A 22,390-nucleotide genomic window follows, 5' to 3' on the forward strand; every position below is an offset into this window, starting at 1 on the left:
AAAATTCTTAAAAACATCATGTAACACTAAAATTAAACAGACCATAATTTATTTTATATGATGGTCAAAGTCTTATTTTTTCTTGAGAATTTTTTTTAACACCTTTATTGGAGTATAACTGCTTTACAATGGTGTGTTAGTTTCTGCTTTATAACAAAATGAATCAGCTATACATATACATATATCCCCATATCTCCTCCCTCTTGCACCTCCCTCCCACCCTCCCTACCCCACCCCTCTAGGAGGTCACAAAGCACCGAGCTGATCTCCCTGTGCCATGTGGCTGCTACCCACTAGCTATCTATTTTATGTTTAGTAGTGTATATATGTCCATGCTATGATCTCACTTCATCCCAGCTTACCCTTCGCCCTCCCCGTGTCCTCAAGTCCATTCTCTACATCTGCATCTTTATTCCTGTCCTGCCCCTAGGTACTTCAGAAACTTTTTTTTTAGATTTCATATATATGTGTTAGCACATGGTATTTGTTTTTCTCTTTCTGACTTACTTCACACTGTATGACAGACTCTTGGTCCATCCAACTCATTAAAATAGCTCAATTTTGTTTTTCTTTATGGTTGAGTAATACTCCATTGTATATATGTACCACATCTTTTTTATCCATTCATCTGTCAATGGGCACTTAGGTTGCTTCCATGTCCTGGCTATTGTAAATGAGCTGCAGTGAACATTGTGGTACATGACTCTTTTTGAATTATGGTTTTCTCGGCGTATATGCCCAGTAGTGGGATTGCTTGGTCATATGGTAGTTCTATTTTTAGTTTTTTAAGGAACCTCCATACTGTTCCTCATGGTGGCTGTATCAATTTACATTCCCACCAACAGTGCAAGAGGGTTCCCTTTTCTCTACACCCTCTCCAGCATTTATTATTTGTAGATATTTTGATGATGGCCATTCTGACTGGTGTGAGGTGATACCTCATTATAGTTTTGATTTGCATTTCTCTAATAATTAGTGATGTTAAGCAACCTTTCATGTGTTTGTTTGTTGGCAGTCTATATCTTCTTTGGAGAAATGTCTATTAAGGTCTTCTACCCATTTTTGGATTGGATTGTATGTTTTTTTTGATATTGAGCTGCATGAGCTGTTTATATATTTTGGAGATTAATCCTTTGTCAGCTGCTTCATTTGCAAATATTTTCTCCAATTCTGAGGTTTGTCTTTTTTTGTTTTTTGCGGTACGCGGGCCTCTCACTGTCGTGGCTTCTCACATTGTGGAGCACAGGCTCTGGACGTGCAGGATCAGTGGCCATGGCTCACGGGCCCAGCCGCTCCACGGCATGTGGGATCTTCCTGGACCGGGGCACAAACCCGTATCCCCGGCAGGTGGACTCTCAACCACTGCGCCACCAGGGAAGCCCCTGAGGTTTGTCTTGTTTATGGTTTACTTTGCTGTGCAAAAGGCTTTACGTTTCATTTGGTCCCATTTGTTTATTTTTGTTTTTATTTCCCTTTCTCTAGGAGGTGGTCAAAAAGGATCTTGCTGTGATTTATGCCATAGAGTGTTCTGCCTATATTTTCCTCTAAGAGATTTACAGTGTCTGGCCTTACATTTAGGTCTCTAATCCATTTTGAGTTTATTTTTGTGTATGGTGTTAGGGAGTGTTCTAATTTCATTCTTTTACATGTAGCTGTCCAGTTTTCCCAGCACCACTTATTGAAGAGGTTGTCTTTTCCCCATTGTATATTCTTGCCTCCTTTATCAAAAATAAGGTGACCATATGCGTGTGGGTTTATTCCTGGGCTTTCTATCCTGTTCCATTGATTTATATTTCTGTTTTTGTGCCAGTACCATACTGTCTTGATTACTGTAGCTTTGTAGTATAGTGTGAAGTCTGGGAGCCTGATTCCTCCAGTTTCGTTTTTCTTTCTCAATCCTGCTTTGGTTATTTGGGGTCTTTTATATTTCCATACAAATTGTGAAATTTTTTGTTCTAGTTCTGTGAAAAATGCCATTGGTAGTTGGATAGGGATTGCATTGAATTTGTAGATTGCTTTGGGTAGTATAGTCATTTTCACAATGTTGATTCTTCCAATCCAAGAACATGGTATATCTCTCCATCTATTTGTATCATCTTTAATTTCTTTCATCAGTGTCTTATAGTTTTCTGCATAGAGGTCTTTTATCTCCTTAGGTAGGTTTATTCCAAGGTATTTTATTCTTTTTGTTGCAATGGTAAATGGGAGTGTTTCCTTAAATTCTCTTTCAGATTTTTCATCATTAGTGTATAGGAATGCAAGAGATTTGTGTGCATTAATTTTGTATCTTGCTACTTTACCAAATTTGTTGGTTAGCTCTAGTAGTTTTCTGGTAGCATGTGTAGGATTCTCTATGTTTAGTATCATGACATCTGCAAACAGTGACAGTTTTACTTCTTCTTTTCAGATTTGGATTCCTTTTACTACTTTTTCTTCTCTGACTGCTATGGCTAAAACTTAGAAAACTATGTTGAATAATAGCGGTGAGAGTGGACATCCTTGTCTTGTGCCTGATCTTAGAGGAAATGCTTTCAGTTTTTCACCATTGAGAATGACGTTTGCTGTGGGTTTGTCATATATGGCCTTTATTATGTTGAGGTAAGTTCCCTGTATGCCTACTTTCTGGAGGGTTTTTATCATAAAAGGGTGTTGAATTTTGTTGAAAGCTTTCTCTTCATCTATTCGGATGATCGTATGTTTTTTCTCCTTGAATTTGTTAATATGGTGTATCACATTGATTGATTTGCATATATTGAAGAATCCTTGCATTCCTGGGATAAACCCCACTTGATTGTGGTGTATGATCCTTTTAATGTGCTGTTAGATTCTGTTTGCTAGTATTTTGTTGAGGATTTTTGCATGTATGTTCATCAGTGATACTGGCCTGTAGTTTTCTTTCTTTGTGACATCTTTGTCTGGTTTTGGTATCAGGGTGATGCTGGCCTCGTAGAATGAGTTTGGGAGTGTTCATCCCTCTGCTATATTTTGGAAGAGTTTGAGAAGGATAGATGTTAGCTCTTTTCTAAATGTTTGATAGAATTTGCCTGTGAAGCCATCTGGTCCTGGACTTTTCTTTGTTGGAAGATTTTTAATCACAGTCGCAATTTCAGTGCTTGTGTTTGGTCTGTGTATATTTTCTATTTCTTCCTAGTACAGTCTTGGAAGTTTGTGCTTTTCTAAGAATTTGTCCATTTCTTCCAGGTTGTCCATTTTATTGGCATATAGTTGCTTGTACTAATCTCTCATGACCTTTGTATTTCTGCAGTGTCAGTTGTTACTTCTCCTTTTTCATTTCTAATTCTGTTTATTTGAGTCTTCTCCCTTTTGTTCTTGATGAATCTGGCTAATGGTTTATCAATTTTGTTTATCTTCTCAAAGAACCAGGTTTTAGTTTTATTGACCTTTGCTATCGTTTCCTTCATTTCTTTTTCATTTATTTTTGATCTGATCTTTATAATTTCCTTCCTTCTGCTAACTTTGGGGGTTTTTGTTCCTCTTTCTCTAATTGCTTTAGGTGTAAGGTTTGGTTGTTTATTTGGGATGTTTCTTGTTTCTTGAGGTACGATTGTATTGCTGTAAACTTCCCTCTTAGAACTGTTTTTGCTGCATCCCATAGGTTTTGGGTTGTTGTGTTTTCCTTGTCATATGTTTCTAGGTATTTTTTGATTTTCTCTTTGATTTCTTCAGTGATCTCTTGGTCATTTATAGTGTAGTGCTTAGCCTGCATGTGTTTGTGTTTTTTACAGATTTTTTTCCTGTAATTGATATCTAGTCTCATAGCGTTGTGGTCAGAAAAGATACTTGATACGATTTCAATTTTCCTAAATTTACCAAGTCTTGATTTGTGACCCAAGATATGATCTGTCCTCGAGAATGTTCCATGCGCACTTGAGAAGAAAGTGTATTCTGTTGTTTTGTATGGAATGTCCTATAAATATCAATTAAGTCCATCTTGTTTAATGTATCATTTAAAGCTTGTGTTCCCTTATTTATTTTCATTTTGGATGATCTGTCTATTGGTGAAAGTGGGGTGTTAAAGTCCCCTACCAAGATTGTGTTACTGTCGATTTCCCTTTTTATGGCTGTAAGCATTTGCCTTATGTAATGAGGTGCTCCTATGTTGGGTGCATAAATATTTTCAATTGTTATATCTTCTTCTTGCCTTGATCCCTTGATCATTATGCAGTGTCCTTGTTTGTCTCTTGTAATAGTCTTTGTTTTAAAGTCTATTTTGTCTGCTATGAGAATTGCTACTCCAGCTTTCTTTTGATTTTCATTTGCATGGAATATCTTTTTCCATCCCCTCACTTTCAGTCTGTATGTGTCTCTAGGTCTGAAGTGGGTCTCTTGTACACAGCGTATATACAGGTCTTGTTTTTGAATCCATTCATCCAGTCTATGTCTTTTTGTTGGAGCATTTAATCCATTTACATTTATGGTAGTTATCGATATGTATGTTCCTATTACCATTTTCTTAATTGTTTTGGGTTTGTTATTGTAGGTGTTTTCCTTCTCTTATGTTTCCTGCCTAGAGAAGTTTCTTTAGCATTTGTTGTAAAGCTGGTTTGGTGGTGCTGAATTCTCTTAGCTTTTGCTTGTCTGTAAAGATTTTAATTTCTCAGTTGAATCTGAATGAGATCCTTGCTGGGTAGAGTAATCTTGGTTTTAGGTTTTTCCCTTTCATCACTTTAAATATGTCCTGCTACTCCCTTGTGGTTTGCAGAGTTTCTGCTGAAAGATCAGCTGTTAACCTTATGGGGATTCCTTTGTATGTTATTTGTTGTTTTTCCCTTGCTGCTTGTAATATTTTTTCTTTGTATTTAATTTTTGATAGTTTGATTAATTATGTGTCTTGGTGTGTTTCTCCTTGGATTTACCCTATATGGGACTCTCTGTGCTTCCTGGACTTGATTAACTATTTCCTTCCCATATTAGGGAAGTTTTCAACTATAATCTCTTCAAATATTTTCTCAGACCCTTTCCTTTTCTCTTCTTCTTCTGGGACCCTATAATTCGAATGCTGGTGTGTTTAATGTTGTCCCAGAGGTCCCTGAGACTGTCCTCAATTCTTTTCATTCTTTTTTCTTTATTCTTCTCTGAAGTAGTTATTTCCATTATTTTATCTCTCAGGTCACTTATCCGTTCTTCTGCCTCAGATATTCTGCTATTGATTTCTTCTAGAGCAGTTTAAATTTCATTTATTATGTTGTTCATCATTGTTTGTTTGCTCTTTAGTTCTTCTAGTTCCTTGTTCAACATTTCTTGTATTTTCTCCATCCTATTTCCAAGATTTGGGTTCATCTTTACTATTATTACTGTGAATTCTTTTCCAGGTAGACTGCCTATTTCCTCTTCATTTTTTTGGTCAGGTGTTTTTTTGCCTTGCTCCTTCATCTGCTGTGTATTTCTCTGTCTTCTCATTTTGCTTAACTTACTGTGTTTGGGGCCTCCTTTTCACAGGCTGCAGGTTCATAGTTCCTGTTGTTTTTGGTGTCTGTCCCCACTGGCTAAGGTTGGTTCAGTGGGTTGTGTAGGCTTCCTGGTGGAGGGACTGGTGCCTGTGTTTTCGTGGATGAAGCTAGATCTTGTCTTTCTGGTGGGCAGGACTGCGTTCAGTGGTGTGTTTTAGGGTGTCTGTGACCTTATTATGATCTTAGGTAGCCTCTCTGCTAATGTGTTGTGTGCATTCCTGTCTTGCTAGTTGTTTGGCATAGGGTGTCCAGCACTGTAGGTTGCTGGTCATTGAGTGGAGCTGAGTCTTAGCATTGAGATGGAGGTCTCTGGGAGCGGTTTCACCATTTGATATTACATGGAGCTGGGAGGATTCTGGTGGACCATTGTCCTGAACTCGGCTCTCCCACCTCAGAGGCACAGGCCTGACACCCAGCCGGAGCACAAGACCCTGTCAGTCACATGGCTCAGAAGAAAAGGGAGAAAAAAATGAAAGAAAGAAACAATAAAATAAAATAAAGTTATTAAAATAAAAAAATTAAAAAGTAATAAAAAAAGAAAGAAAGAAAGAAAAGAGCAACCAAACCAAAAAACAAATCCACCAGTGATAACCAGTGCTAAAAAGTATACAAAAAAAAAAAAAAAGGACAGAACTGTAGGAAAAATGGTAAAAGCAAAGCTATACAGACAAAATCACACAAAGAAGCATATACATACACACTCACAGAAAGAGATAAAGGAAGAAATATATATATATATATATAAAAGAAAAAAGGAGAGAGCAACTGAATCAATAAACACATCTACAAATGATAATAAACTCTAAATACTAAACTAAGATAAACATTAAACCAGAAACAAATTAGATGCAGAAAGCACACCCGAAGTCTACAGTTGCTCCCAAAGTCCACCACGTCAATTTTTGGGGTGATTTGCTGTCTATTCATGTATTCCACAGATGCAGGGTACATCGAGTTGACTGTGGAGATTTCATCCACTGCTCCTGAGGCTGCTGGGAGAAATTTCCCTTTCTCTTCTTTGTTCGCACAGCTCCTGGGGTTCAGCTTTGGTTTTGGCCCCACCTCTGCGTGTAGGTCACCTGCGGACGTCTGTTCCCTGCCCAGACAGGACGGGGTTAAAGTAGCAGCTGATAAGGGGGCTCTGGCTCACTCAGCCCGGGAACGGGAGGGGTATGGAATGCGGGGCCAGCCTTTGGTGGCAGAGGCCAGCATGACGTTGCACCAGCCTGAGGCACACTGTGTTCTCCTGGGGAAGTTGTCCCTGGTCACAGGACCCTGGCAGTGGCAGGTTGCACAGGTTCCTGGGAGGGGAGGTGTGGATAGTGACCTGTGCTTTCACACAGGATTCTTGATGGCTGCAGCAGCAGTCTCAGCGTTTCATGCCCTTCTCTGGTGTCTGCACTGATAGCTGTGGTCTCTGGATCTCGTTTAGGCAGTGCTCTGAATCCCCTCTCCTTGTGCGCCCCAAAATAATGGTCTCTTGCCTCTTAGGCAGGTCCAGACTTTTTTCCGGACTCTCTCCCGGCTAGCTGTGGCACACTAGTCCCCCTTCAGGCTGTGTTCAGGCAGCCAGCCCCAGTCCTCTCCCTGGCATCTGACCTCTGAAGCCCGAGCCTCAGCTCCCAGCCCCCACCGACCCTGGCCGGCGGGGAGCAGACAAGCCTCTCAGGCTGGTCAGTGCTGGTCGGCACCGATCCTCTGTGTGGGAATCTCTCTGCTTTGCTCTCTGCACCCCTGTTGCTGCGCTCTCCTCCATGGCTCTGAAGCTTCCCCTCTGCCCACCCCCATCTCCGCCAGTGAAGGGACTTCCTCGTGTGTGGATACTTTTCCTCCTTCACAGCTCCCTCCCAGAGGTGCATGTCCTTTTTCTGTTCTTTTGTCTCTGTTTTTTCTTTTGCCCTACCCAGGTAGGTGGGGAGTTTTTTGCCTTTTGGGAGGTCTGAGGTCTTATGCCAGTGTTCAGTAGGTGTTCTGTAGGAGTTGTTCCACATGTAGGTGTATTTCTGATGTATTTGTGGGGAGGAAGGTGATCTCCACGTCTTACCCTCTGCCATCTTGAAGGTCTCCCTACAAAGTCTTATTTTAAATTCTAATTGTTACTGTGAATCTTTAAGAAAATCTGGCCCTATTGATTCTGGGTAGATTGATTTTACTATATCCAGTGTACCAAGGATAGTTATTTCAGATGCCATCTGTTGTTATGAACTGTCGTGCCCTACCCTGCCCCATTGATTCCAATTTATTACTTCAACTGTAAAGAGAAAACATTTCAGTGAAAGGGGAAGCAGGAAATTCCAATGGATAAGCAGCCGTTGGAGTGCTAACCTGTCATTCGGATGGAAAAAATGCTGTTGTTGACACATTTTTTCCTTGTTTGTGACACAAATTAGGTAACTCCCTGATGTACTGTCTCTTCACAAAATCGGTGGGGGTGTGATAAATGTCTATGCGGTATATAAAGATATTCATAACACAGAGTTATGATATGAAACATGTCCTTTTCTCACAATAGAAAGAATAACTCATGTTCTACATAATTTGTACCTATATATTTTGTTGTTATAAATCCTGGTTTGCTCAGCTGAAGTTCATTCATTCACCATGAATCTTGAACCCAACATTGATGAATCAAAAGGATCAAGTAGGAGCAAAGCTCCTATACTTTATATATAATAGTTATACAGGTCCACCTCAGTGAGTCTGTTTTAAAATGACCACTTTAGTTAAATGAATTATTTTTTCCTCTCAAAAATAATTTTGGAATTCTGATACTTTGTAGTGTAAGACTCAAAGGGACTTTTTATTCCTCTGTTTCCTGAATGATATCCCAGATAAATGGATAATATCCTTATTTTAATAATTTTAAAATGTATATTTGATATTCATTAAAATATATTTGATTTCTGATTTTGATAATTGTGTTATGCTCATGTAAGATGTTAACATTAGGGGAAGATAGATGGAGGGAATAAAAAGTTAAAAAGAAAAAAATGTATTGAACTCCCCCCATTTGCCCAGAAGTGTGTGAGGCACTTGGTACACAGTGGTGATTAAGCAGGCAGAATCCATTATTCCCTCCTCTCCTCACTTAGTTATGAAGTTATCATTTAGTCATACCAACGTTTTTTCACTGCAATTGAAGCCTATGTGTGTCTTATTCTTTTCTAGAAAACCTTAATTTTCCCACTTACTGAGCACTTATGCTCAGTTAAGCACTTATTCCCAGGTGTTTTCCATATTTCATTGCTTTATTCTTATAGCACACCTGTAGAGTAAGTGTTATTACCCATGATTTGCATGTGAGGAGACTGAGGTGAGAATATAAGCTAAACAGCTTCCCCATGAGACAGAGTGGCTGAACTGGGACTTTCACTTGGGTTTGTATAAATCCATAGGGTGTTGTCATCTCATCTCACAGCCCTCCACTGATAGGAATCACCTCTGTGCCGGGTCCTTTCAGATCTCAATCCTTTTCCTCATAGCCCTATTCTTGTAACATTTGTTACTTACCAGCAAACTGCTCTCCTACCTCTTAACCATTAGCAGAACTACAAACTGGATGAAGTTCTAAATCATGGTTTGGCTAATGTAGAAGGGTTTATGAGAATGGGTTCAGACCTAACATTAAGGATTAGACAATGCCAATGCTTTCTGATGGAAATCATATGTAGATAACAGAGGCTGTTTGTGCCAGTGAAGTATCTACTTTTTTGAAAGTACCTCTACTTTTTTGAAACTTCCACCATCCCTTGATCAACTTATTCTCAAGCCCGGCTATGTTTCCAGTTACTGTTTAAAGTCAGAAAATAAACAGATCCTTGAATAGTATTCCTCATCAGTTATAAATTTTACTTCTTAACTTAAATATGCAAAGGTTGGACCTGGGGCTGCCTAGGTTATCTGGGCTGCAGAGTACGTTGGTTCTTTTCATCTCAACAAGATGGAAATTTTAGGATACCAAGGGGACAGAGAGAAGACAAGGCTCTTTTTTATTCCCAAAGAACACGAAGTTCTGACGTTACTCACAATCTCTCAATCTTTGCATGAAGGTGGGCATTCTCAAGGCTCCTGGGCCCCAGAGTGGTTGTTGCTTCCCTAGGAATTGGGACAGATATCACCAGAAGAGGTGCCAATGGTGGTATAGTCCAGTCTCTGTTCCTAGTAGGAGCATGGGTAAATTTCTTTCTGGACTCAGTATCAGGCAAGGCTGTGGTTTTTCCAGTAGGTAGATTGCTACTCTCAAAGACACTGTGAATATTTTCTCTTTTTACTTGGCTGCTAAGAAGCTTAGTTCCAAGTTTAAGTCTCTACCATTTTGTCCTCAACTTGGTTCTGGCTTTGTCTTACTTTCCCATTCTTAGTTTTCATTAATCCTGATTTTTTAATTTAAAAAACGCTTTTATACTTTATACATCTCTGAAAGTAACCTCAAATCTCTTTGGGAATGAGGCTGAATGTAAATAATCAATGCTATTAATAAGTAATATTTTAACAGCTTCATTCTTATCTATTGAATGAAGTAATCTATTGTCTTTACTTATCTCCAAATAATTATACTGTAAAAATTTAATGAAAGGTTTTGTTGTCCAGGCAGAACCAGGACCCACCATGATAAAATCTGACTTCAGTGATCCTTATAAAAATTTTGCAGGTTACTTTTATATCTGAGAAACAAAACATATAGCTATACTGGACATTTTTATTGTTCTTGATATCCAATGTCTCATTCTAAAGAAATTAATAAGTTATAACTGCCACCAACAATGAATGAGGTGGCCAGAATCATCGCATCTTTGCCAGAACTGGGATTTATAACTTTACTGTTCTCTGCATTAACAGTACATCCCAGTTATTTCTAAGATTGGTTTCTCAAAGTAGGGACCACGAATTTCTGGGAGACTTCATAGATTCTGAAAAAGTTCTTGATTTCGGAACATGATTTTGCTGGAAAAAAGGAATCGGTTCACTCTTCTGGAATCAGTCTTTAGCTATAGAATTTAAACATAGGGATCCTAATTAAGAAATAAGAACAACATTTAAAGAGATGAAAATGCATGCTAAGAAGAGAGCTAAGAAAAGCTAATCCTTTCCAGTTAAGAGCAAAAAAGGCCGAGGGATAACATATGATAAAGCTTTATGTAAGGCATTTCATACTGGTTTACTGGATGAATTAATCAATTTATTTTTAATTAATTAATTAATTTATGGCTGCGTTGGGTCTTCGTTGCTGCGTGTGGGGTTTCTCTGGTTGCTGTGAGTGGGGGCTACTCTTCGGTGCAGTGCACGGGCTTCTCATCGCAGTGGCTTCTTTTGTTGCGGAGCACAGGCTCTAGGTGTGCAGGCTGCAGTAGTTGTGGCTCGCCAGCTCTAGAGCGCAGGCTCAGTAGTTGTGGCGCATGGGTTTAGTTGCTCTACTGCATGTGGGATCTTCCCGGACCAGGGGTTGAACCCATGTCCCCTGCATTGGCAGGTGGGTTCTTAACCACTGTGCCACCAGGGAAGTCCCTAATGAATTTATTAATCAACTAATTTATGCTATTAAAGATCATATTTTCAAAAGTATTTATTTATTCATTTTAGGTAAAAATAGGTAAGACCAAGTAAATCTTGTTTTGTATAGAATACATTAACCTCTTTTGTCTGGCTGCTTTGTTTTCAATGGGAAAGTCACAGTACAATAATATAGGACCATATCATTTTAAACCTTTATGTTTTCTATAGGAAAAATTAACCCATATGTTCTAAATTGATTTGCCCTTAAGTCATTGCAATGTGGCATTGTAAAGACTGCCTGATGTCAAAAGAAGCTTCTGGATTTTTTTAAACAATCATTTTTGTCAGTTTTTGCCAAGAATAAAATGAATTAGAGAACCAGAAGGCTTTACAGAGTGGAGCCAAGTTGTTTGAACAGGTTCTACATTTGAAGTGGTAAACCCTTCCATTTTTTTTACCAGGACACATCTCTGAAAATGAAAATCCAAATAGAGGATTTTCAAAACATGGACAGCACAAAGTTAGTGTAAGAGTCTGTTTCTGAAGCCAATATTTTCATTATGTCATCACTTATTAATAAAAACAGTACATCTCATTCTTCTCTACTTTCCCACAGAAAGAGTCCATTTGTGAAAAGGTTGATTCAGCTGTGTACATCCTTATTGCCAAAGGGAAGTTGTACCTGGTAGGAGAGACAAACAAGGGTCAACACATTATGAATAGGTATATTATGTGCTTAAGCATTGTATTAGAGCTTCAGAGTGCTACGGGATATGGACAGGGAAAAGATTAACTTGGCAGCAAATTGAGGAAATTTTGATGGAAGAGGTGAAGGCATTAATTTTAACACCTTAGCTAAATAGCCAAGTACACGGTTTTACTGTTTGCTGGGGGAACCAGGAAGATGAAGTAGTATGGACTGTGAACTTTGGGCTTCTGCCTGGAGGAGGCCCTGGAATGAAGACATGTGCCTCTGGTGGGTGATAGGAGGGATTAGGGACAAGCACAGTGGGGACAAAGAGGAGATAAGAGAATGGTCAAGGCAGATTTCTTTGACCTTGTAGTTTTACTTCCTTAATAAAGAAGAATAGCTCTGTGCTTCCTTAATAAAGAAAATATCTCTGTGCTGGCAGTTTTTCTGCCACCAGTAATGATTTCCTCCACCGCCCACCTGGAATCCTGTCCAACCCATTCGTTCAAGGCTGAGTTCAAAGATTGCCTATTCTGGGAAGGCTTCTCTTACCTTCCAGGCAGAATTTTCTACTCTCTCCTTGACGGTTTTAACAGCACTGCAGATTTTAAATAAAGAAGATCAAAAGCATCTAAATCTTGGAATTATGCCAAAAGGATTTAAAAAATTAACATGATTTTTTTTCCCCAAATATGGCATTACAATGACGGAATACTCATTATGCTAGAATTCCCAGCACACAATGGGTTAATCCTGTGGGCTGCCACAACCGCCTGGTGATGGAGAGGGTGCTGTGGAACCCGCAGCAAGGTCTTGGCAGTCTTCCAGGTGATGTATGAGATAGGAAGATTCTTGGTCATTCTCCATCACCGTGCTCCTTTGGAATTAAGATATCTAACCTCATTAAGCCAGAGCAGGTTAACTCCTGGATTTGCTGTTAAAACCATCTTCTAGTATTTTGGTTCAACTTTTCTTCTGCCATAGTACTTCTCACATTGTTTAAAGTGAGGTCCAGAATAGTTGCGTCTTATACGTGTTAAACTTACGCATTTTGAGGAGGTGATGGGAGGAAGGGGAGGGGAGAAAGCAGACCAGAAGACCAAGAAAGAGGGAAAGCAAGAAAAAGGTGACAACTCTATTAGAAAAGCATATATCTATTGAAATGGGGAGTGGGTTTAAGTTGGGATACATGAATCTCGCCCTGTGCTAGCTGATCTCGGTTTCTTGGACTTCTGTTGGTGGGTGTCTCCCTGTGCTGGAAAAGAATCTAGTGTTTAAATGTTTACTTTTTCTCACACTGTGAACCTGAATGCAGGACAACAAACTCCTTCACCAGGGACGCAATCAAAGAATAATCACTTCTCACACTGGAGGAAAACCCAGCTCTTTCTTAAAGGATTTTTTCAAATGAAATTTTGCATAGGATTTTTATTTCAGTTTTTGTTGTAAGAGCTGACTCCAGAAAACAACCCCAAATTAAATGCAGTTCCATTGGCATCTATTAGATGGTGAGCGCTTCAAAGACAGAGACCAGGCCTTGTTACTGGCCATTTTTGTGTTTTGTGCTCCTAGCACTTAGAAGTCTTAATTAACACTGGCTGAAGAGATCATCTCTTCTACAGCTTCAGAACAGCTCTCCCTTCACCCACCTTCCTCTTAAGACTTATGATAGTTATTGACCCAAATTACCTTCTATTTGTGCATTGTGCCCTTGTGCTCTCTGAGCAGGCAGTTTGCTCCCTTTGGGCTCATCCACAAGAAATAGTTAACCTTTTCCAACCAGTGTCTTAAACATGTGCAGCTGGATTTGCTGCTTACTTTGACCAAACCTTCTGTTCCTCTCCTAACTGACTTAGTTAGAATGATGAGCTGCTCTAGACAGAAGCAGGGTCCACAGCCTTTCTTTCCAAATGGGCTGAGAGGGCAGGAGTAACAGGGCAGGAGGGTGAATTTGGAAGGACTCTGGAGCCTCTACTTCTTTTAGCCCTCCCTGGATCTTAGCTGAAATGAAGCTGCTGTCTGGGGCATGGAAAATGTTAACTGGCTTTCTCTTCACCCTCCCTCCCCCTCACTGTGAAGTGATAGTTGCTCAGGGTGCAGGCTCAGCCTGAGAGAGCTTATGTGCTCCTGCTTAATTGTTTGGAAGCTAAAAACAGACATGGAACAGTGAGAAGCAAATTGTTTACTGGGTGCATATTCAGTGGAGCACTGCTTAAATCACTCCAAGCTTCCCCCAATCATTTCTGAAACAAGGTGGGGCTGAAGTAATTAAGTAAATAAATGAAATCACAGAAAATCGAGAGGAAAGAAAACTGTTTTTCCTCACAATACAAATGATTTTCAGATAGCTCATTTATTAAATGCCAAGTAACCAGTTCCTTTTCAGCCTCCTTCCTCCATTACCAGCTTAGCCCCTGGGCTGCGGGATGTGGGGCGCTGGGTACCAGGCTCTCCACAGGGGTGATTCCGGCTCAGGAATTTGCGGAGCCCAGCCCCCTCCATTTCCTCCCGCTGAGAACACTGCTCCAGCCTGGCAACCTGTCCATGGGCACTGTCACAGGGACTCAGACAGCTGCTGACAAACATCCACCCTGGATTTGTCTAGAGCTGCAGCATCCATCAGAGGTCTTTTCAGAAACCATCTTAATAAAAAAGATTCCTGCTGTAATATTAACGGGCAACCTCTGTACATCCCATGTTTGAGAACTGTACTTGGTACCATAATGTACATTGATGGCAGCGGCTCAAGTTGTCAGATCCAGTAAAAGCCAGAAAAAGAACAGCATAATATTTACGGGCTGAATGGTTTTGAAACAAGAAATGCTTCTGGCATAAAAGATGAAATTTATGCTAACAATCAAAATCATTGCAAATCTGGGTTATTAAAACCAATGTTGTGTTTTTTGAAACCACACGAACCCAGATAACAGACTTTAAGAAGACCAAGTGATTCTAAAGGACATTAGACAAAAAGAGAAGTTTAACTGTAGATTAGCATGATGGTACTGAACCAGGGTTGCTCATTTCCTCTCTGTACTTTTTATACGGTGGTTGGGGAATAAATGCTTTTCTACATGGGGGAAAAACAGCAGGCTCAGAGTATATGGAAAATTCAGGTGGTGGTCATAAATACATATACCACAATTTATTTTAATTTGAAAGCATAAGCTCTGTAGGAAATGAAGCAAAAGGTTTGGATTCTTTCAGCTGGTAGATTTTGAGAAAATTTTCCATAATTCAATCTTTTATTTTTCTTACTGGTTTTCATGTATCTGTAAGAAACCACCACTAAACGAATTGTCTTGTACCAGCACCACTTTCATGCACATTTATTGTGTAAAGTGGAAACTCTGAAGTGTAAGAACTCTGTAGGACTGAGTAATAAGGATGACTCCAGACCCCACCAAACTGACAAAGCAGAAAGGGACATTTTCATTTGGTTTTAAACATACATTCCATTTGTTCAAGTAGACAAGAATTTTCTCACAACTTGGAAGATATTTCTATAATATATATATATTTTTTTGCCTCGGGAGAATTTTTAGCCCTAAAAATGAAGACAGGAAGTGGCCAAAAGGAAAGGATATGTATTTGCTTCTTCTGCCCCCAGGTATAAATATTTTCTCGTATGTGTTGTCTTTTTCTTAGACACCAGAAGTGAGGATGTACAAGTCTGACCAATGCTAGTTTACTTGATATTACCACTGTCAGATGAAGAAAACAGAGGAAGGACCCATTATGAAAAAAAAGATCACCTCCAACAATCAAATTTAAAATCCAGCAGCAAGACTACAGTGAAGTATTGCACTAAAATTTTTAGTGCTCAGAATGTCAAAGTATAATTTTCAAAAAGTTAAAACATGACGTTGATGCAAATGTAGAATGAACACATACCAAAGATATTATCCAACTCATTAATTAATGAGAAAAACAGTAAAATCATAAAGCTGGTTCAAAGAGCATTTGAGGAGCTGGTTGTTTATAGATGATGTAAAAAAGGAATATTAAGTTAGATTGCTGCATTAGAATTAAACTGTTAATCATCAACAGTAGAAGAAGCTGTAACATTTGAGGTTATTTTTCTCTCAGACAGAAAATATTGCTTCTGTACCAGATGCAGGTTTACAAGATAACATGTAACTTCACAGAACCTGAGCCTTTAATTTATATTTCAAATATCAAAATCTAGCGATGGTAGATTATTTTAGAAAATTAAGTAATCCTTGACCAAATGGGTCTGTTCAACACTGTTTCAGTGTGACTTTGAAACAATTCGCACGCATCCTCTTGTCCATTTACAAGTTATGGATGATTTTTCTTAACAAGTGACCTAAGGAATTCTGAATTTACCACGTAATCATCTGTTACATTTTTTTGACAGCATGTTGCTTGGTAAGAATGAAATTTTAATCAAGTATCTGTCAACCTTTTGTCACTTCCTTGATTCTTCCAATATTGGTATTTGGTGCTTGTGTACTTTGCAGCTTATGAATTAGTCTCACTGATGTTTGCAGCTCTTAGCATCCTGGCTTGCTGAGCTGAAAAGAACCGTCCGTGACAGTGAGAACTTATTCTGCAGTGACATGTGAGGGTGCTAGGATATTGTGATGTATACCTCCCTCTTCCCCCCATTACTTACACACACACACACACACACACTCACACACACATACAGCCTCACCCAATAGGAGTGGTGAATCTTAGACAATTTTATGAGGACAGGGAAAGCACAAATCCTCCAAGAAGAAGCTAATCCTCCTTTGAGTTTCCTGATTAGCTAAGCATTAGAACTACAGACTCCTTGCATTGGACAGGACCTTAGAGGTTAACTATTCCCACTTCCCTGTCAAAGTAGGAGTCCCCAGAACAGCCTTCACCTGTGATCTTTGTAAAATGCAAATTCAATCACGTCACTCTCCTGTTAACATCAGCCAGTGGCTCCCCTTTGCCCTCAGGATATAGTCCAAATTCCTAACATGACTTACAAGGTCTGGCCCCTCTTCTCTCCCTCCATCCTCAAACCTCTTCACTCTTCTTCTCTTGCACCTTTTCCCTTCTAGTATATGAATTTGCTTTCGTTTTTAAAATGTGTCCTGTTCTCATTAACCTCTGTGCACAGGCTGTGTCTTTTCTCTGGGTAGTTCATAGTCTTCAGGTCCAGTCTGAAGAAGATCTCGTGAATTTGACCCAAAGGTCATTGTTTGCTCCTTAGCATAATATTCAATACATTTTTTTCCTTGAGCTGGAACTATTGGTAAGACAGCAGAATCGAGTTGGTAGATCAGGAAGTTACAGGAATGACAGAAATGTAGCACACTGAGATTTGGGCCTACATCTGATGAAGTCATTCATGTCCATCTTTGAGAACAACATGGAAGGATCCAGGTTGGATCATAGTGCTGAGTGAGATCTGTAACTGGTAGAACACAGAACCTCGAGGGGGGCATGAGTTGTCAATAGCATGCTTGAGGGAGGTCTCTGTCATTGCCCTTTGCAGGCCATTATTTTCATAATGTTTTGGAGGTGAACCTCAATGGCAGGTTGCTGAAATTTTCAAATGGACTCAAGTTGGAAGAAGTTAATATTTCAGATGAAGATTAGTTGACAAAATGTTCCTGACATGTTGAAATAATGAGTTATATCTAATCAGACAAATTTTAAGTGGATAATCACAATGAAACAGCACAGTGATAGGATACGGTGGGAATGGGAAAGAGATTTGGAACAAATATTGGTGAGTCTAGTTGAGAGTAAATTCCACACGAGTTCGCAGGGTGACATGACTTCCAAAAAATAGTAGGGTTTCTTGGCTGAATGAATGAAAGCATAGTATTTACATCAATGTGAGTTTTAGTGTCATTTTTCTCGCTGACTTGCTCAGTTCAGAGATGGGAATCTATGTTTGGATTCAGGCATTATATTTCAGGATGCTGGAAAACTGGAGTGTGTGTAGAGGAATGCACATAGGATGGAGAGGTGACTAAAAGCTTTGTGATGGGAGGGTTGGGGGAAGACATCTGCTTTATTTAGGTTGGAAACAAGAATGGGAATATAATAACTCTTCTCAAATATTTGGAGGGGTAGTGCATGGATGAAGGATTTATTTTATTTGGTGTGGCTCCTGAGGCAGAGCTAAGACCAATGAAGCAAAGTAGTAGTTAGGAAAAGTGCCTTAATATAGATAGCTCCTTCCTGATGGAGAGAGCATCATAAAACCAAGCTGTCTCAGGAAGCTATGAGTTCCTTGTCACTGAAAATATTCAGAGGCCAGACAACCAATGATTTGTTGGAAATGTAGTAGGCTTTCCAGTATTAGGGAGAGGCTGTTGAACTATCATGCCTTAGTATCTTTCAACTTTTATATAATTACTGTCTCCTTATTAAGACCTGTATTTTACATAACACATCCGCTTAAATAAATAAATATATATAAGGAGGAGATTTTACCCAGCTCCTTATATAACTAGTGTGGTATAATGGGAAGAGCCCATGTTCTGAGGACAAATCGTTATAACCCTGTCTAGCTATGTGATCTTAGGCAAATCATGTAATTTCTCTGAATTCCTATTTTGTAAACTGAAAAAAATAATAGGACTAATACTTCTAGTTGAGATAAAACAATGGAACGACATGAATATGGATTAAAAATATAAATAATGTTTTGAAATTAGCTAAGAGAAAATGAATGATCAGACAGTGAGGGTCACAGAGATTCAGATGAAGGCTGGATCACTGGGAGTTGGGTAATAATAACAGCAGTTAATTTAGTGCTTGCTGTGTGCCAGGTACTGTTCAAAGTGCTGCTACATGCATTAGCTAATTTTATCCTTGCCAGAAACCCATGAGGAAACCTAGCCACAGAGGAGGTATGTGATTTCCAAGGTCCCATGGCCATAGCCAAGTCAGGAAATGAACCCAGGCGGTCTGGCTCCAGAGTCTGTACGCTTATTTTCTTTACTGCCTATGAAGAAGACATCACAGATGAGCAGTGTTTGACCCACCGTGCCGTTGCAATTGAGGCCAAAATCAATCCTACTGAAAGTTCTGGAGCTGAGATGGCCCTTCAGAATTGTCGCAAATTTTGAGAAGGGGGTTGGCCTTTGTATCCCTACATTAACCCAAGGTTACACCTGGGGACCACCAATAGCCAATGAATGGCTGACAGGCCTACTGGAGGGTAATTTCTAGTGAGGAAATCAGCTGGGAGAGTATAACAGCCAATCTTCCCAGCATCTGGGGGATTGGTGCATGGGTGAAGAGGGATCTAGGCAGAGCATCGCAGAATCCCTATATCTGGCATAGACCAGGCATGATGACAGTGATGATGGTGATGGTGATGATGATGATTACCAAAGCTTTCTGATGTGGCAGACTCTGTTCTACGTACTTTATTCACACTAACTTATTTAATCCTTATAATATTCCTGTGCAGAGGGTGCTTCCATTTATCTTTTGAGGTAAAGAAACTGAAGCACAAAAAGATTTAGTAGCTGGGGCAAGATCATTCAGCCATTAAATGGCACGAAGGGGATTTTTTTTTTTTAAAGCACTTATTTCTGGGCTTCCCTGGTGGCGCAGTGGTTGAGAGTCCGCCTGCCGATGCAGGGGACAAGGGTTCGTGCCCCGGTCCGGGAGGATCCCACATGCCACGGAGCGGCTGGGCCCGTGAGCCATGGCCGCTGAGCCTGCGCGTCCGGAGGCTGTGCTCCGCAACGGGAGAGGCCACAACAGTGAGAGGCCCGCATACCGCAAAAAAAAAAAAGCAAAAAGCACTTATTTCTAAATTCACATCCAGTAAAATTCACTCTCTTTGGCATACATTTACATGAATTTTGACAAGTGACAAGGGACATGTGGATACAGAATAGTTCCATCACCCGTCCCCTGCAAATTCTTCAGGCCTTTTCTAGTCAACCCTTACACTTGTCTCCAGCTCTAGCAAACCGCTGGTCTGTTTTTGCTCCTATAAACTTTCCTTTTCCAAAATGTCATTTAAATGGAGTCATACAGTATATAATCTTTTGAGTTTGATTTCTTTCACTTATTGTAATTGATGCATCTGGGAGTCACACATGTTGTTGTGTGTATCAGTGCAGCGTTGGAATTAGAACTCAAGCTCCATGACTCCAGAACCCAAGCTCTAACCACTGTGTCTACAAACTCCCCCGGGGCAAGTCCAGTGAGTAGACATGTGATATTGCCTCTTCTGGTGTGGACACCACTCTAACTTAGTTTCTAACGCTCCTTTTAGTAACTCTGTTAGAAATTGCTGTGGATCGTTCATTTGTAACAAAAAGTTACAATGAGAAAAACCATGCAGTGGGCTTTGACTGAATTAGTTAACTGCTGTAGTTTCTTATTATGAAGTTGAGTCGGTTGCCCATTACTAACTTTGTATATGAGTTTACCATGATTTTTCCAAAGTGTTGTAAAAGAAGATAATTTGGATTTCTGGTGTGTCTCTGATCCTGCCATGTGCTGTTAAGAAATTTGTTGGGGAGTATCTGTTCTTTAGTGCCAGTTAAAATAGGTATGAGTGTTATAAGTTATATAGTCCACAGGCTTGGATGTGCAAAGCTGAAACTTTTCTTTATATCTGAACTTTACTCTCTGGTCTCTATCTCTGCTTTTAAAGGAAAACTTTATGTTGTCACTTCAACAACATTCACTTCTAGTTAAATCTTTGTCTCTTTTGGTTTAAAATTCAGTCTAATCAGAATTTCCCTCCCTTTCCTTCTACTTTCCCTTAATCTCTGATAGATTAGTGTGGTGTAAGGAAAAGGCATCAGGTTTTCTGTCCTCCTCTGATCTCTCTGGTTCCCTCAGTGGGGTCTCCTTCCATTTGCTCTTTGGTCTCCCAAAGAACTGCTCTCTACAAACTCCCTGTGGCAAATGCAGTGAGTAGACATGTGATGTTGTCTCTTCTGGTGTGGATACAACTACTATTTATTTTCTAACTCTTCTCTTAGTGACTCTATTAGAAATTGTTACAGATTATTCATTTGTAACAAGTGCAGGGTTTAATACAATCTGTATGCTCTGCTCCAGAACCATGAGTCATCCATCACCTCCCTTCTCAGTCACTTTTATAACTATTTTTTACTTTTTACTTTTTTTGGTAGGAAGTGGGGAGTGTGCCTCCTCTGAAACTCTTGGCTGTTTTCCATGTGCTACACTGTGGAAGCCATGACTTTGGGGACTGTCCTGGGGCTCTGCAGCCTATTTTCTTCCTTCAGCCCTTTGAAACCTACGGTTTGGCATCATGTTGGACACAGGGCTTTTCTGTGAGCTGTGAAGTGTCTGAAGCACATTGTGGGAAGCCAGGAAATCTTAGAGCCTCTTCGGCTCTGAGATCCCCACTCTCACCTGTGACTTCTGATGTGGACACAACTGTGGCCCCCCCCAGTTTCAATCCAGAGGGGGACAGTGTGCCAAGCCACTCTTCAGGTCCTCACAGCACGTGAGCCCCTCAGACTTATCTCTAATCCAAGTGGTAGGAAAACTGCTCTTTGGCTGTCCAGTTTCCTCTTAAATGTTTCCCGTTCCATAAATGCTTGTTCTGAGTCTTCCAGGGTTTGGCTTTTGATATTCAAAGCCAAAGCTTCAGCATCTCCAGAAGTTTTGTTTGTTTGTTTGCCTTACGTGCCTGCCTGTGCTCATGTCATGAATGAACTTTGGAAAAAAGTACTCCATTTTCCCAGGGCATCCCCGCTTAGCTACTACAGACGGGGGTGGGGGTGGGCGGTTGGGAAGGATTGCTGAGAAGAAATGTACAAAGATTGCCATTATCTTGGGTGGGAGAGGACCTGGTAAGGTTCCCACTGGAACTGGGGTGGAGGTGGGAGGGATGGGGGTGACTGTTGGGCTGTGGAGCCTGACAAACCTCCCCATGTGATTCTAACATAGACTTGCCTCTCCCTGAGGACCACACTTTCTGTCAGTGCTTACCGTTGTCTTTTACTGTGTGATACATTCTTAAATATGCTGTCTCGCATCAGGAAGTTGATCAAAGGTCATTGTTCCCTATACTTCAGGGCACTCATTTTTTCCTCCTATCCTTAATGAGTACAAGGACCATATCTGTCTCACTCAGCATAAGTCTTCCAAACTTAGCACAGTGAGTCACATGGCAGGTACTCTGGAAATACTTATTGTGGATGGTGAGAATGACAGCTAGCTTTGGCTCTGGGAAAAGAATTATATCCAAGACAATTAAGGAAGTGATGCTATTATGATTTGGAAGGAAGGACAATTTGGGGTTAGCAAAAGGGAAGGGGAAAGGGAGAAATAGTTTCTACTTAGAGAGGCTCATATTTTGAAACCCAGGGTGGCCCAGAGTATTAAATTATGTTTCCTTGGGACTGGGCAGTTTCTCGGTTCTAATGACTAGAACTCTGCCGCTTCCTGCCCCTCTCAGTCCTACTGCGATAAGATACAAAGTCCTGGTGAACGTATGGGCACTGAGCAGAAGCTTTCTGAGCTATCCAGCCCTAGTATCAGCAGTGATCATCTACCGTCAAACTGGAGATTAGATCAGGGTCTGTAGAATGGCCTTCCTCAAGCCACAGGCCAGCTTCCCCAAAGGAGTCTGTTTCACAGAGGCAACACACCCCAGCCTGAAGTCACCTAAAGTCACTCTACAGAGAGGCACAGAAGGAGGAAACAATTCCAAATGAGGAGATCGTTTTCCCAAAATAAAGAATTTTTTTCTCTCATTGATTTTCTCATTATTTTC

The 22,390-nt window shown here is 40.2% G+C and overlaps 1 long non-coding RNA gene across 1 annotated transcript in view; it reads left to right on the forward strand.

Annotated features, from left to right (window-relative positions):
- The first annotated feature begins 7,221 nt into the window (after nucleotides 1-7,221).
- Nucleotides 7,222-22,390, forward strand: part of LOC132521006 (uncharacterized) — a 250,720-nt gene continuing 235,551 nt past the window's right edge. The window contains exon 1 of the long non-coding RNA XR_009540679.1: nucleotides 7,222-7,324. This is a non-coding gene — a long non-coding RNA (uncharacterized LOC132521006). The remainder of the gene's footprint in view (nucleotides 7,325-22,390) is intronic.

Source organism: Lagenorhynchus albirostris, chromosome 5 (genome assembly GCF_949774975.1).
Source record: "Lagenorhynchus albirostris chromosome 5, mLagAlb1.1, whole genome shotgun sequence".
NCBI lineage: Eukaryota > Metazoa > Chordata > Mammalia > Artiodactyla > Delphinidae > Lagenorhynchus > Lagenorhynchus albirostris.